The 13,615-nt window shown below is 50.7% G+C and overlaps 4 non-coding genes across 4 annotated transcripts; all 4 read right to left on the bottom strand.

The window, feature by feature from the left end:
• Positions 1-10,359: 10,359 nt before the first annotated feature.
• On the bottom strand, positions 10,360-10,432 carry Trnat-agu (transfer RNA threonine (anticodon AGU)). Its single transcript has one exon. It is a non-coding gene; the product is annotated as a tRNA-Thr (tRNA).
• Positions 10,433-11,261: 829 nt separating this feature from the next.
• Positions 11,262-11,333, bottom strand: Trnat-agu (transfer RNA threonine (anticodon AGU)). The gene has a single exon. It is a non-coding gene; the product is annotated as a tRNA-Thr (tRNA).
• Positions 11,334-11,670: 337 nt separating this feature from the next.
• Trnak-cuu (transfer RNA lysine (anticodon CUU)) lies at positions 11,671-11,743 on the bottom strand. Its single transcript has one exon. It is a non-coding gene; the product is annotated as a tRNA-Lys (tRNA).
• A 1,019-nt stretch (positions 11,744-12,762) lies between these two features.
• On the bottom strand, positions 12,763-12,834 carry Trnat-agu (transfer RNA threonine (anticodon AGU)). Its single transcript has one exon. It is a non-coding gene; the product is annotated as a tRNA-Thr (tRNA).
• Positions 12,835-13,615: the final 781 nt, after the last annotated feature.

Raw genomic sequence — 13,615 nt, 5'->3', positions numbered from 1 at the left:
GGAGGGCAATGTCGACATCAGCAGCATAAATGGTCTCACGGAACATTGCCAGTTTATGGGGGGCCCGAATGGTGGCCAGATTCATCGTCGCTATGCGGTAATGTTGGGGGCGTGCTCCCACCATTGGCACAGATGTTCCGGCAGAGATGTCTGGCTGGCGTGTAACATCTGACGTAGTCACCGTTGTCGTAATCACTGGCTGGAAGGTGGGTCAGGCACCTCCATGGGGCACTGCCTGATGGGAGGACCACCATCTCGAACTGCTCCTTCGTCGATATCATCAGCCCAGGAGACTGGAACAGACGGTGAGCGACTGTCACACTCCTCGAGGGCGAGTTGTAGCGACGCTGCTGTAGTGGGGTCCAGGGAGGCACCCTCCTTGGAATCCGTCATATTCGTGTGAGATCGTTCTTCAGATGGGACATCAGGAGCAGCCTCTCCTGTCGTCAGAACGCTCGAAGGGAGATCACTGTCGTGTATCAGCTCCACTGCCTGTGATGCCACATGAAGAAGTGTGTCGTCAGATGGCGTTTGACTCCTCTTCTTCCGTTTTCTGGGCGACCGTTGCTTTCGGAGGTGCTGTTCTGAATCAGAATGTCGATGTTCGATGTCCGAGGTCGCGCCAGTCTGAAGAAAGGCAGAGGTAGGCACCGCATTCGCGTCGATGTCCATCGAGCTCTGGAGAGTTGGTGGTGTCGTAGCCGTCAGAGGAGATGATGCCGGTGAGGCCATGGCAGCACCGTCATTTCCAGTGGGGAGTGCCGGGTGGAGAAGAGGTGCTTCCTGAAGTGACGCATCGGGGCTGCGTACGGCTGTGGCGTAGCTATCTGGTAAAGAAGCGGGCGTCACTTTGGGAGCTGAGTCACTGGTCGGGACCTGGAGCAAACGTCGGCGGAGACATTCTGACCGAACATGGCCCTCCTGTCCGCAACCGGCACAAGTCCGCGGCTGGCCATCATACATAACGATGGCTCGCACGCCACCTATCAGCAGATAGGATGGTACATGTTTGGAGAGTTCGATTTTGATTTGGCGGACACCATTCAACACGTTGTATGTCGTGAATGTCTGCCATTTCTCGGCGATGTGCCCCACAACATTGCCATAGGGTCGGAAAGCTTCGACGACCACATCATGCGGCACTTCGAAAGGGAGCTCAAAAACCCGGATTTTTCGAAGTCCGAAACCAGCGTGATCGACCGTCACCTCTCCAATATGCCCGACTGAATGTTTAAACTTGAGTCCGCGTGCGTATTGTCGAACTACGTTAGCACTCGCTTCCTCCGTCGTCATCTTAATATAGACGATGCTGCTAGTGATAGAGAAATGAATACCTATCACTTCCTGAGGGTCCAGACGTAGCTCTTCGCGAATGAATTGTTCAATTTCAAAAGCGCGTGGTCTAGCATGTTCAGCTTGGAATGTTACGTTAACTGTCGCTCGGCGGTAACAGTGCGCCATGAGGTGCAATAGAAATGGACGCTACACAACACGAAATACCGCGACGCGGAAGTAAACAAACTACGGTGCGCTGTCCGGCGCGCGGAGCCGGTCCGCACGCGACCACGGCCGAAAGCCGACTGCCAAATGAGCTACGCCCCATGCACGACAAAATTGCACGATTCCCCATTCTTTGCGACTCTGATGCGCGCGGACACGATGGTTGGTTGGTTTGTAGCGGTGAAGGGAGCAGAGTACAAAGGCGCGGACACGTTCATATACACGAAAGTTCCAAGTAGTTTCGATGCTCTGGTGTTACAAATGCAAATTCCGTCTGTTTTTAACGTCTTAAATTGAAAGAGCTGTCACAAATTGCTCCGTTTTCACTCCTTGTCGACAATCATACAGCACCTGAGGTAAGAAACACATCTCGAGCCCCATTGTGCACTCCATTATTCATGCCAACTCAGTGCCTCGCTCTTTACTACTGTGTACCAATCTTATCGTCCAACTGCCAAACACTGGGCCACAACCAGTTTCCGCGTCTCCATTGCACTGCGCATACTACGAAACGCTCCCCAAACTTGGCACTCACCAACGCAGCCGACTTTTCCGACTTTCCACGACGCTCACGCAATGCTCACGCTAGTGACAGCATTATTTATAGTTCGACGTCGCGCCAAAGCGAATGAGCACATTTCGCCTACGGCTTAGGCCGCCCTCCTAGTGTGGCTGCTCGGTGTCTGCATCCAGCGGGGGTCTGCAAGCTTCCTGTGTTCGCTCCTATGTCACCTGTGCTTGCTTGTCAGAGACAGACTATCGCAAAACATACAACTCACTCCATGAATTGATTGCTACGGCATCTGTTATCAGCAGTCACAACTAGCAACACCAGTAGCAGCCGACTGCACGCAAAGAATACGAATGTACAGTGGGATTTACGTGAACTCGGCGCAAGGCAGATCTTTCCGACATAGGCTTGAGAATCTTACGGGAACACTTGTACTGTATCTAAATTATGTGTAGGCGTGGGAGGAGGGTGCTTCGCGCGCACTAATAACAGCACGCTTGCCAATTGTGGATGCTAATCATTCGCTTGTATCTTCCTAGACACATCTGCTGGCTGTGAATTATTCCACTAGCATGGCAAGGTGAGCATGTAGGTGTGTTAAAAATCCTGGAGGCACTGGGTATTGATCCCAGTACCTCTCGCATACTAAGCGAGCGCTCTACCATCTGAGCTACGCCCGCCCCCGAACGCTAATGGTGCTACATACAGCCATATACACGACACAGACCCTTGCACTTCCATTATTCAGCAGACAAACACTACTCTCTATGTATCCGTTAGGGTGTCTTTCAGGTTTCATGCATTCTGTATCGAATCGTAGTTGGCCACAATGAAAGTGGCACGTATAACGACGAAAATAGAGTTCGGACACCGCTCTGAGTAAGGCGAACGTGTTGTCCACCCTCTAGACTTCAATGAGGTTAAGCCGTGATACCTAAGACAGATCTGCACTCGATGAAACCTCGATAACAGCCGGTCCCCACGCTTACATCTTGCTCTCCTTACGTCAGTATACATCATATCAGTCTGTGACGCTGGCTTTGCAACATCTTGCGTGCCTTTAGGTTCGCCGCGACCAACACTTACCATGTACTGACCCAAAAAATGTAGGAACCGCTGTTTGAACCCTGGACCATTGACATGCGAAGCGAACGCTCTACAAACTGAGCTACGCCCCATGCACGACAAAACTGTGCCATTCCCCATTCTTTGCGACTTTGATGCGCACAGACACGATGGTTGGTTGGTTTGTAGCGGTGAATTGAGCAGAGTACAAAGGCGCGGACACGTTCATATAAACAAAACTTCCAAGTAGTTTCGATGCTCTGGTATTACAAATGCAAATTCCGTCTGTTTTTTACATCATATCAGTCTGTGACGCTGGCCTTGCAACATCTTGCGTGCCTTTAGGTTCGCCGCGACCAACACTTACCATGCACTGACCACAAAAAATGAAGGCGCCGCGCCTTGAACCCTGGACCTCCCACATGCGAAGCGAACGCTCTACAAACTGAGCTACGCCCCATGCACGACCAAACTGCGCTATTCCCTATTCTTTGCGACTCTGATGCGCACGGACACGATGGTTGGTTGGTTTGTAGCGGTGAAGGGAGCAGAGTACAAAGGCGCGGACACGTTCATATACACAAAAGTTCCAAGTAGTTTCGATGCTCTGGTATTACAAATGCAAATTCCATCTGTTTTTAACATCATATCAGTCTGTGACGCTGGCTTTGCAAAATCTTGCGTGCCCTTAGGTTCGCCGCGACCAACACTTACCATGCACTGACCACAAAAAATGGAGGCGCCGCGGCTTGAACCCTGGACCTTTCACATGCGAAGCGAACGCTCTACCAACTTTTTTTTGTTAACTTAAGGAAAATAAAGAAAGTAAAATTTTTACTCAAGGGAAGGCTCGAACCAAGGACCTCACATTTCGCAGCTCTTTCTTGTAACCTTTTTTTTATCTATTTTTTTTTTTTACTACTTACACTACCCAAACACAAGTCCGGTAAAACTAACATTCAAAAATCCTTGGAAAAACTAAGACTAATTTGAAACACAAAAAACCTCTGAAGAAAAAAAAGAAGGCTTTGCCTGAAACATGAATATATGTCTTTACGATCTTTGATTATATGACGCAAACATCATTCTCAATGCAGCAAATCAGAGAATTGGATATAAGATAATGAATTTGGAAGAAAAATAAAAAAAAATTGTTTCCGCCCGGGATCGAACCGGGGACCTCCCGCGTGTTAGGCGGATGTGATAATGACTTTTTTTTGAGAATGCATAAAAAAACAAGGCAGCCATGCGCAAAAAGTTGCCAATAAAGTGAACTAAAAAGGGCCATCTTGCTCGCCGCGGTCACATTGGTAGGCGGGCGGCCAGGAACGGGCGGTCGTCATTACATTGGACATCACCAGCCACCAATCGTTGGAGCGCCCGGGGCCGCTGCACACAGCCACAGACTGTTTCTGTTACCATAGGGGAATCGTGGGAAGATCACATCTACAAGTTAATGTCTTCTCACACCCTGCACACCCCAGCTGGATGGTGGGTCTATGAATGACGAACCCAAATAGTTCGCAAAAAGGTTCCGGTAATCCTGTCTGTTCGTTAAGACCAGAAACTCGTCGATCATATAGTACCATAAATCGAGGACGTGTTTGTCTCCATCGCGATATATGTAGTGTATCGCCATTCCTCGTACCCAATTAACCGCATTCATCCGGGTCATAGGGAAATAGACAGCGTCGGGATGAAAGAGTTCTTGGGGTAAAATCGAAACGTAGGGGCTGCGGGGCAGGAAAGCCAGGATCTGGCGGATCAGTTTCCAGCACTCACAGTTCAGTCTATGTTCGTCCGTGTCTAACGTCGTGCAACGAGGGCACACAGGGTCGTCAATTAGGTGAATGGCATGCAGCCGTTGTCGGGTTGGAAGTTTCTCGTTAACGACCACATACCACGTCGACCGCACGAAAGTAGACAGGAACGGCGCGTGGATGGCTCGCCAAACCGCGGCCAGTCGACCGTAGGGTGGCGCCGTACAATGTCGTTATCCGGAGTCTAGTGCTGGAGAGCACTATAATAAGTCTTCGCTGTCGGATTCCGTGTCTCCGATATAACCCGCAACACATAGCTATGCTCTACGAAAAACGTTGTAATATGTGACAGCGAGGGCGATAAATGTCCAACTGGTACCGGTGGGTACAGCGTACGTGGGGCCACTTCTTCAATCAGTAGGCCGGGGAGACTGGCTGTTGGTGAAAGCCAGAGTCGCCTCATGGAACGGAGATACAGTGCCAGCGCTCTGTGCTTGACGTGAGTGAGTCCAACACTGCCTTTGTCGAAGGGTAAAGTAAGCGTAACAAAACGGATCTTGAAAACAGCACCATCGTTCACCACGTGTCCAAACACTGCCTGTATCCTGGAAGCCATCGTGTCCGTCATCGGCAGTACATGGGCGTAATGGTTAAGGTGAGAAGCCATGTACACATTGACGTATTGGGCGCGTTGCAAAATGTTCAATGATCTGAATTTATTGAGACGAGCCTCTAAACAGAGTCGTCGGAAGACCATACGATACGTAAAGGCCACCGTGCGTTGTATTTGTCGATGGAGTGATATCCCTAAACACTTGAGCATCGGGACCTTTGTCAGAGGTACGGCCAGACCTGCAGGCATTCCTCGTCCTACCTCCATGTAGCGTGATTTCCGAAGGTTGAGCACACTGCCTGCCACCGCCCCATACTGGTGGAGCCAGGAAAACGCCGTGTGTATTTCGTCACCAGACCGTGCTAAGAACATCACATCGTCGGCGTATGCACCACATCGAAAAGGTTACAGAACGGAGGGTAAGTCCTTCCAAGCGTCGCCGTAGTCCGTGAAGAGCTGGTTCGAGGGCAACGGCGAAGAGCATGGCAGAAAGAGGACAACCCTGCGGGACGGACCTGTTGACACGGACGGGGGCGGACCGACAGCCGTTGATCATAATCCTCGTGACAGCCCCATGGATCAATCGAAGCACAACAGACGTCGTCAGACGCGGGACACCGATGTGTTCCATAACAGCACGCAGGAAACCATGGTTAACGCGGTCGAAAGCATGGTCGAAGTCCAGCGCAACAAGAGCGCCTTGGAGGCTGCAAGTTTGCATGAGCGCCACCACGTCTCTATAGGTGCTTAAAGTCGTAAACACATTAGTGTCGCCCCTGAGGCAGGTTTGATCAGTGTGAATGGCCGCCATTACCGAAGGTTTGAGCCTCTCACGGAGCATGCGTGTCAACAGCTTATAGTCAGTGTTTAGCATTGTCAACGGGCGAAAATCAAGAGGGCGACGGCCTCCGCCGGGTTTGGGCACAGGGATCAAGAGACCCTCAGTAAAGTCAGATGGTACCTGAAAATCGGCGTCCAGGAGTTCACTGTACATCCTGACCCACATTGGGCCCATGAGATCAAAGAACCGCTTGTAAAATTCAAGAGGGAGGCCGTCAGGACCAGGCGTTCTGTTGGGAGAGCCACGCAGCAGAGGCTCTCGCAGTTCTTCCAAAGTCACCGCCGACAAGAGCGTAGCATCATCTTGTAGGTTCCGAGAGACTGGTAGGTCAGATAGGACTTCCCTGACCCCTACATTCATGTGGGACTCCCTCTCGTAAAGAAGTTTATATGACTGTGTGACCTCTCGGACGATATCCATTTGTGCGTCAACTCGTCGCCCATCCTCCGTCTCGGTAATGAGATGCCTCTTGCGTCTTCTGCGTTCTTGAATGATATGGTGGAGGGAAGGTCGTTCACCACGAACATCATCAGTCGTCCTCGCTCGCACCCGCACACCCGCAAGACGTACGGCGTTGATACGAAGCAATTGTGCCTTGACGCGTTGTACTCAGGCGACGGCGGTTGTACAGCCAGTTCGCGGAGAGCAGTATACTAGAAATCAGTAGTCGCAGTATACCAGCGCGCTTGGTCGCGTCCATAGCTGACTAATGTTCGGCACAGTGCGGGTTTTGCACACCGTAACCACCATTGAAGTACAGAACGGTAGGCGGGTAAACGCCGGTGGCAATTGCTCCATGTGGACTCGACTGCGCGTCTGCAATTTATCTCATCAAGAAGGGCCACATTGAGGCGCCACGGACCCCTACTTCGGCGGACGCGCTGGTGGGGAAGGGTGAGAGTACACACATATGCGAGGTGATCCGTGAACGCTGCCGGCCACATCTCAGCGTCGACAACGGCCGATCGCAGGCCGCGGGTGACGTAGACTCGATCCAAACGGCTCGCAGAGTGACTAGTAAAGTAGGTGTGTGCTCGACGGTCGCCGTGTTGGATGATCCAGGTGTCCAACAAGGCCAAGTCCTGTACAAGTGCCTGGAGTGCCGGGCAGGTGGTATAGTGTGGCTCCTGGTCGGATGGGCGAAGCACACAATTAAAATCGCAGCCTACTACCAAGTGGTCGGTAGTGCCCTGGAAGAGCGGGGCTATATCTTCGGCAAAAAAGGTGCGCCGTTCTCTCCTTTTGCCGGTGCCTGAAGGAGCATATAAGTTCACCAGACGTACTGTACCAATCGTGAGTGCGACCCCCCGGGCCGACGGTAAATAGGAGACATCAGTGGCCATTATCCCTTCCCGCCGTACCTCCGCCGCCCACATCTGCATTCATAGTGTAGGCGTCATATCCGTAGGCATCGAGACAGAGTCCTGATCGGACTTCTTGAAGGAAAACAACGTCCAGATCCGCAGCGCGTAACGTATCCTTCAGCATACGGGTCTTGACATCAGATGTAATGCCATTGACATTGATCGTGGCGAGGCGGTATGCCTGGTCCATCAAGTCTCGGGAGGTGACCATGGTATGACAGGAGGGCAGTAGTCGTGACGTGGAGCGCCGGTCTTGCGAAGTGCTAGGCAGCGACGAGAGGTGCTCATGCTGCCCTAGGCGTCTGTCGCCGGCCGCGTAGACGCTGCCATCGGCATCGGTACATCGTCTTGGTCCTGTAACGCATCCTGCAACTCCATCTCCTGCGCCCAGTCGCCCAGGGACGTTGACACCACTGGATCTCGAGAGGCAGACGGAGGCAAGGGTGCATCCCCGGTGTCGGAGCTGCGGTGATCTCCCGCATCCCCATGTGGTCCAGGCCCAGCGGTAGTGGGAGAAGACGTCGAACCGTGTGAGACGGTAGGGTCGCATGTGTCGGCGCGGTGGAGCGGTTGAGGCACCTCGTCATCCAGCGGTGCCGCCTCGGGCTGTTCTACGTCGTCGGTTGTCTTGCGCCGCTTCTTATGACGCTTGGGTGATTTCTGCTTACGCTGCCGCGCCTCTGTTTCCGACGTAGGGCAAGGGGAGGACGCTGCATCCCGTGCATCAACTTCCATCGCACCGTCGGCGAGCCGTTGTGACGGTGCGCCGGGGTCCGACGAAAGGACATCAGTAGCATCAGCACTGAAAGACGCTTGGGGCTCCGTGGAAGCTACTGCAGGGTCCTCCAAAGCTCGCACCAATACAGTGGGGTCGTCATATACAGCTGGCGTCTCCCGTCTCGCCGCCGCAACATACGTAATCGGCAGAGAGGTCGGTGTCGACGGACGAATCTGGTCGGTCGAGGGTGTCTGCACGAGACGGCGTTGCAGGCATTCGGTACGCATGTGTCCCATCTGTCCACAACCGGAGCAGGTTCTCGGCTGACCGTCGTAAATAATTATTGCCCTGCAACCAGCGATCGTGAGATACGAAGGAATATGGCGATGCAGGTCAATACGGACTTGTCGCACCCCGTTAAGGACAGGGTAGGTGTCGAAGGTCTTCCATTTTTCGGCCGTGTGGCCGAGAACTGTTCCATAGGGTCGAAGAGCAAGGGTGACCTAATCTGCTGGAACTTCAAAAGGGAGCTCAAACACGCGCATATTTTGGATTCCCAATCCAGCACGTTCAAGCGTCACCACACCCACGTTTCCGTCTGAGTGGCAGAACCGATAACCTGCCGTCGAGCGTCTGAGAAGTTTGTCACATGCTTCGTCGTCAGTGAACTTAAGATATACGACGCTGGAGACAATTGATAAGTGGATACCGATCAGCTCGTTAGGATCAACATGTATCACATCGCGTAAAAAACGCTGTACTTCGTGGGCCTTGGGTCTAGAGTACGTAGTGTCGAACTGCAGCTTGATCGTGGCTTTCCGATACGAAAGAGCCATCGTGTGTCAGGAACATGACGGCAATACGTAACACTAGCGCGCCGGCGCGGTAAACAACAACACACCCGGATACGCGACACGGAGCGGCCGGGACGTACCGCACCGCTCCACAGCCAAAGGCCGAATTGCCAACTGAGCTACGCCCCATGCACGACCAAATTGGCTATTCCCCATACTTTGCGACTCTGATGCGCACGGACACGATGGTTGGTTGGTTTGTAGCGCTGAAGGGAGCAGAGTACAAAGGCGCGGACACGTTCATATACACAAAAGTTCCAAGGAGTTTCGATGCTCTGGTATTACAAATGCAAATTCCGTCTGTTTTTAACGTCTTAAATTGAAAGAGCCGTCACAAATTGCTCCGTTTTCACTCCTTGTCGACAATCATACAGCACCTGAGGTAACAAACACATCTCGAGCCCCATTGTGCACTCCATTATTCATGCCAACTCAGTGCCTCGCTCTTTACTACTGTGTACCAATCTTGTCGTCCAACTGCAAAACACTGGGCCACAACAAGCTTCCTCGTCTCCATTGCACTGCGCATACTACGAAACGCTCCCCAAAATAGGCACTCACCCACGCAGCCGACTTTTCCGACTTTCCACGACGCTCACGCTAGTGACAGCATTATTTATAATTCGACGTCGCGCCAAAGCGAATGAGCACATGTCGCCTACGGCTTAGGCCGCCCTTCTAGTGTGGATGCTCGGTGTCTGCAGGCAGCGAGGGTCTGCAAGCTTCCTGTGTTCGCACCTATGTCACCTGTGCTTGATTGTCAGAGACAGACTATCGCAAAACATACAACTCACTCCATGAACTGATTGCTACGGCATCTGTTGTCAGCAGTCACAACTAGCAACACCAGTAGCAGCCGACTGCACGCAAAGAATAGGAATGTGCAGTGGGATTTACGTGAACTCGGCGCAAGGCAGATCTTTCCGACATAGGCTTGAGAATCTTACGGGAACACTTGCACTGTTTCTAAATTAAGTGAAGGCGTGGGAGGAGGGTGCTTCCCGCGCACTAATAACAGCACGCTTGCCAATTGTGGATGCTAATCATTCGCTTGTATCTTCCTAGACACATCTGCAGGCTGTGAATTATTCCACTAGCATTGCAAGGTGCGCATGTAGGTGTGTTAAAAATTCTGCAGGCACTGGGTATTGATCCCAGTACCTCTCGCATACTAAGCGAGCGCTCTACCATCTGAGCTACGCCCGCCCTCCGAAGACTAATGGTGCTACATACAGCAATATATACGACACAGACCCATGCACTCCCATTATTCAGCAGACAAACATTACTCTCTATGTATCCGTTAGGGTGTCTTTCAGGTTTCGAATATTCTGTATCGAATCGTAGTTGTCCACAATGAAAGTGGCACGAATAACGTCGAAAAAAGAGTTCGGACACCGCTCTGAGTAAGACGAACGTGTTGTCCAGCCTCTAGACTTCAATGAGGTTAAGCCGCGGCTTGAACCCTGCACCTTTCACATGTGAAGCGAACGCTCAACCAACTGAGCTACGCCCCATGCACGACCGAACTGCGCTATTCCCCATTCTTTGCGACTCCGATGTGCACGGACACGATGGTTGGTTGGTTTGTAGCGGTGAAGGGAGCAGAGTACAAAGGCGCGGGCACGTTCATATACACAAAGGTTCCAAAGGTTACAAATGCAAATTCCGTCTGTTTTTAACGTCTTAAATTGAAAGAGCCGTCACAAATTGCTCCGTTTTCACTCCTTGTCGACAATCATACAGCACCTGAGGTAACAAACACATCTCGAGCACCATTGTGCACTCCATTACGACGACGACGACGACGACCGCGAGAGGCTCTGAGATTTGTGAGAAACACATCTATAAAATGTAATTGAGACTGCCTCGTCCCACATTATGCCGTATCGCTTTGGCAAATGCTTTATCTGCGCCATTCGCCTTAATCACATCTGAGAGTAATTCTTAATAAAACGCGTGTCGCTAATTGTTCGTCATCACAGATACTGTTTGCTATACGGCCAGGACGCGCAACTGATTTCCAAAATAAGTCTTCCTCCTGTGAGAATGGAACTCACGACCCCTGGTTTACTAGACCAGTGCTCTACCACTGAGCTAAAGAGGCGCGGCCTAGCGGCACTTTAGCGTAGTTTGTCCGTACGGTCGACTGAATCATCAGACTTCAGCTGACAACACTTCATATTTTCAACTAATATTTGCAGCTATGGCGACCCATTACTGCTTGGCTACACATCTGACACGTAGCCGATGTTCTCTCCAAACAAAACCACTTGCACTTCAGAACATGACTTTCACACATGTCTACAAAATCACCTTTACTTTCAAATACAGTTCCTTGCGACTGATGGAGACGTAGGCAAATTTTAAAGTTGCTATTTCCATTACATCACGTTAATCAGAAAAACGGTAATTTAAATGTGCAGCGGAAAAAAATTCCGTTCCGCCCAGCGTAGGACTCGAACCCAAGACCCTGTGATTAAGAGTCTCATGCTCTACCGACTGAGCTAGCCGTGCTAACTCGTTGGATACCTGCTGGGTAGCAGATCACACAGTACTCGTTTGGGTTGGTTGGTCCCATACAGAATCCCTCCATGCTGCCTAATGTTTTCCTAACGTCACACTCGTCACGTACTTCACTTTTATTTCATAATCATTTCTGAGAGGTAAAGGAGTTGCATGACAATCTGCAGAGCTAGCAGCGTCAAAATTAACACACATATTGATGTGACTCAAAAGCTGAACGAGTTACTTTCCGACGTTGTTTTAGATGTGCAAGTGCCAGTCAAAACTCGCGGTGACGGCACTCTGCCGACCATTTCGCTAGTTAACACCGGTCTTGTTGTGTGTGTTTCAAGCTCAAGACCATCTCCAAGCACAAAATGGTACACAGCAACATTCAGACGGTTTCGAACTGCTCAATTGCCACATTAAAACGGTACGTTTCTTTTTCAGAACTGGAAAAACACGATCATGACACGATTCGAACCTGCAATCTTCGCATCCGAAGTCCAACACCTTATCTATTAGACCACACCGTCACTGACGAACAAGTATAACTAATATACGACTCATCTCGAAACGCTCACACCCCCTGAGGAATTGTGTTTTCGTTCCACACAGGCGCTGCCCCTTGCTCTATCCCACCAATTCGTTACATTCAACCTCTTACGAGATCGACCAAATATAGAATGGCAAACAAGACCACACACTTTGTGCATTCGGAATCGAAGGCAGGGTGTCCCTCGCCGCATTTGCTACGTTGGCCATTTGCCACTTCTGCAGAAACGGCGGCGGCGACGCCGACGACGACCGCGAGAGGCTCTGAGATTTGTGAGAAATACATCTATAAAATGTAATTCAGACTACCTCGTCCCACCTTATGCCGTACCGCTTTGGCAAATGCTTTATCTGCGCCATTCGCCGTAATCACATCTGAGAGTAATTCCTAATAAAACGCCTGTCGCTAATTGTTCGTCATCACATATACTGTTTGCTATACGGCCACGACGCGCAACTGATTTCCAAAACTCGTCTTTCTCCTGTGAGGATGGAACTCACGACCCCTGGTTTACTAGACCAGTGCTCTACCACTGAGCTAAAGAGGCGCGGCCTACCGGCAATTTTGCGTACTTCGGCCGTACGGTCGTCTGAATCATCAGACTTCAGCTGACAACACTTCATATTTTCAACTAATATTTGCAGCTATGTCGACCCATTACTGCTTGGCTACACATCTGACACGTAGCCGATGTTCTCTCCAAACAAAACCACTTGCACTTCAGAACTTGACTTTCACACATGTCTACAAAATCACCTTCACCTTCAAATACAGTTTCTTGCGACTGATGGTGTCGTAGGCAAATTTTAAAGTTGCTATTTCCATTACATCACGTTAATCAGAAAAACGGTAATTTACATCTGCAGCGGAAAAAAATTCCGTTCCGCCCAGCGTAGGGCTCAAACCCACGACCCTGTGATTAAGAGTATCATGCTCTACTGACTGAGCTAGCCGTGCTAACTCGTTGCATACCTGCTGGGTAGCAGATCACACAGTACTCGTTTGGGTTAGTTGGTCTCATACAGAATCCCTCCATGCTGCCTAATGTTTTCCTAACGTCACACTCGTCACGTACTTCACTTTTATTTTATAATCATTTCTGAGAGGTAAAGGAGTTGCATGACAATCTGCAGAGCTAGCAGCGTCAAAATTAACACACATACTTGATGTGACTCAAAAGCTGAACGAGTTACTTTCCGACGTTGTTTTAGATGTGCAAGTGCCAGTCAAAACTCGCGGTGACGGCACTCTGCCGACCATTTCGCTAGTTAACACCGGTCTTGTTGTGTGTGTTTCAAGCTCAAGACCATCTCCAAGCACAAAATGGT

The sequence above is a fragment of the Schistocerca gregaria genome, chromosome 10, assembly GCF_023897955.1.
Source record: "Schistocerca gregaria isolate iqSchGreg1 chromosome 10, iqSchGreg1.2, whole genome shotgun sequence".
NCBI lineage: Eukaryota > Metazoa > Arthropoda > Insecta > Orthoptera > Acrididae > Schistocerca > Schistocerca gregaria.
The sequence above is the reverse complement of the archived record's forward strand: the minus strand, read 5'-3'. Positions and strand labels throughout refer to the sequence as shown.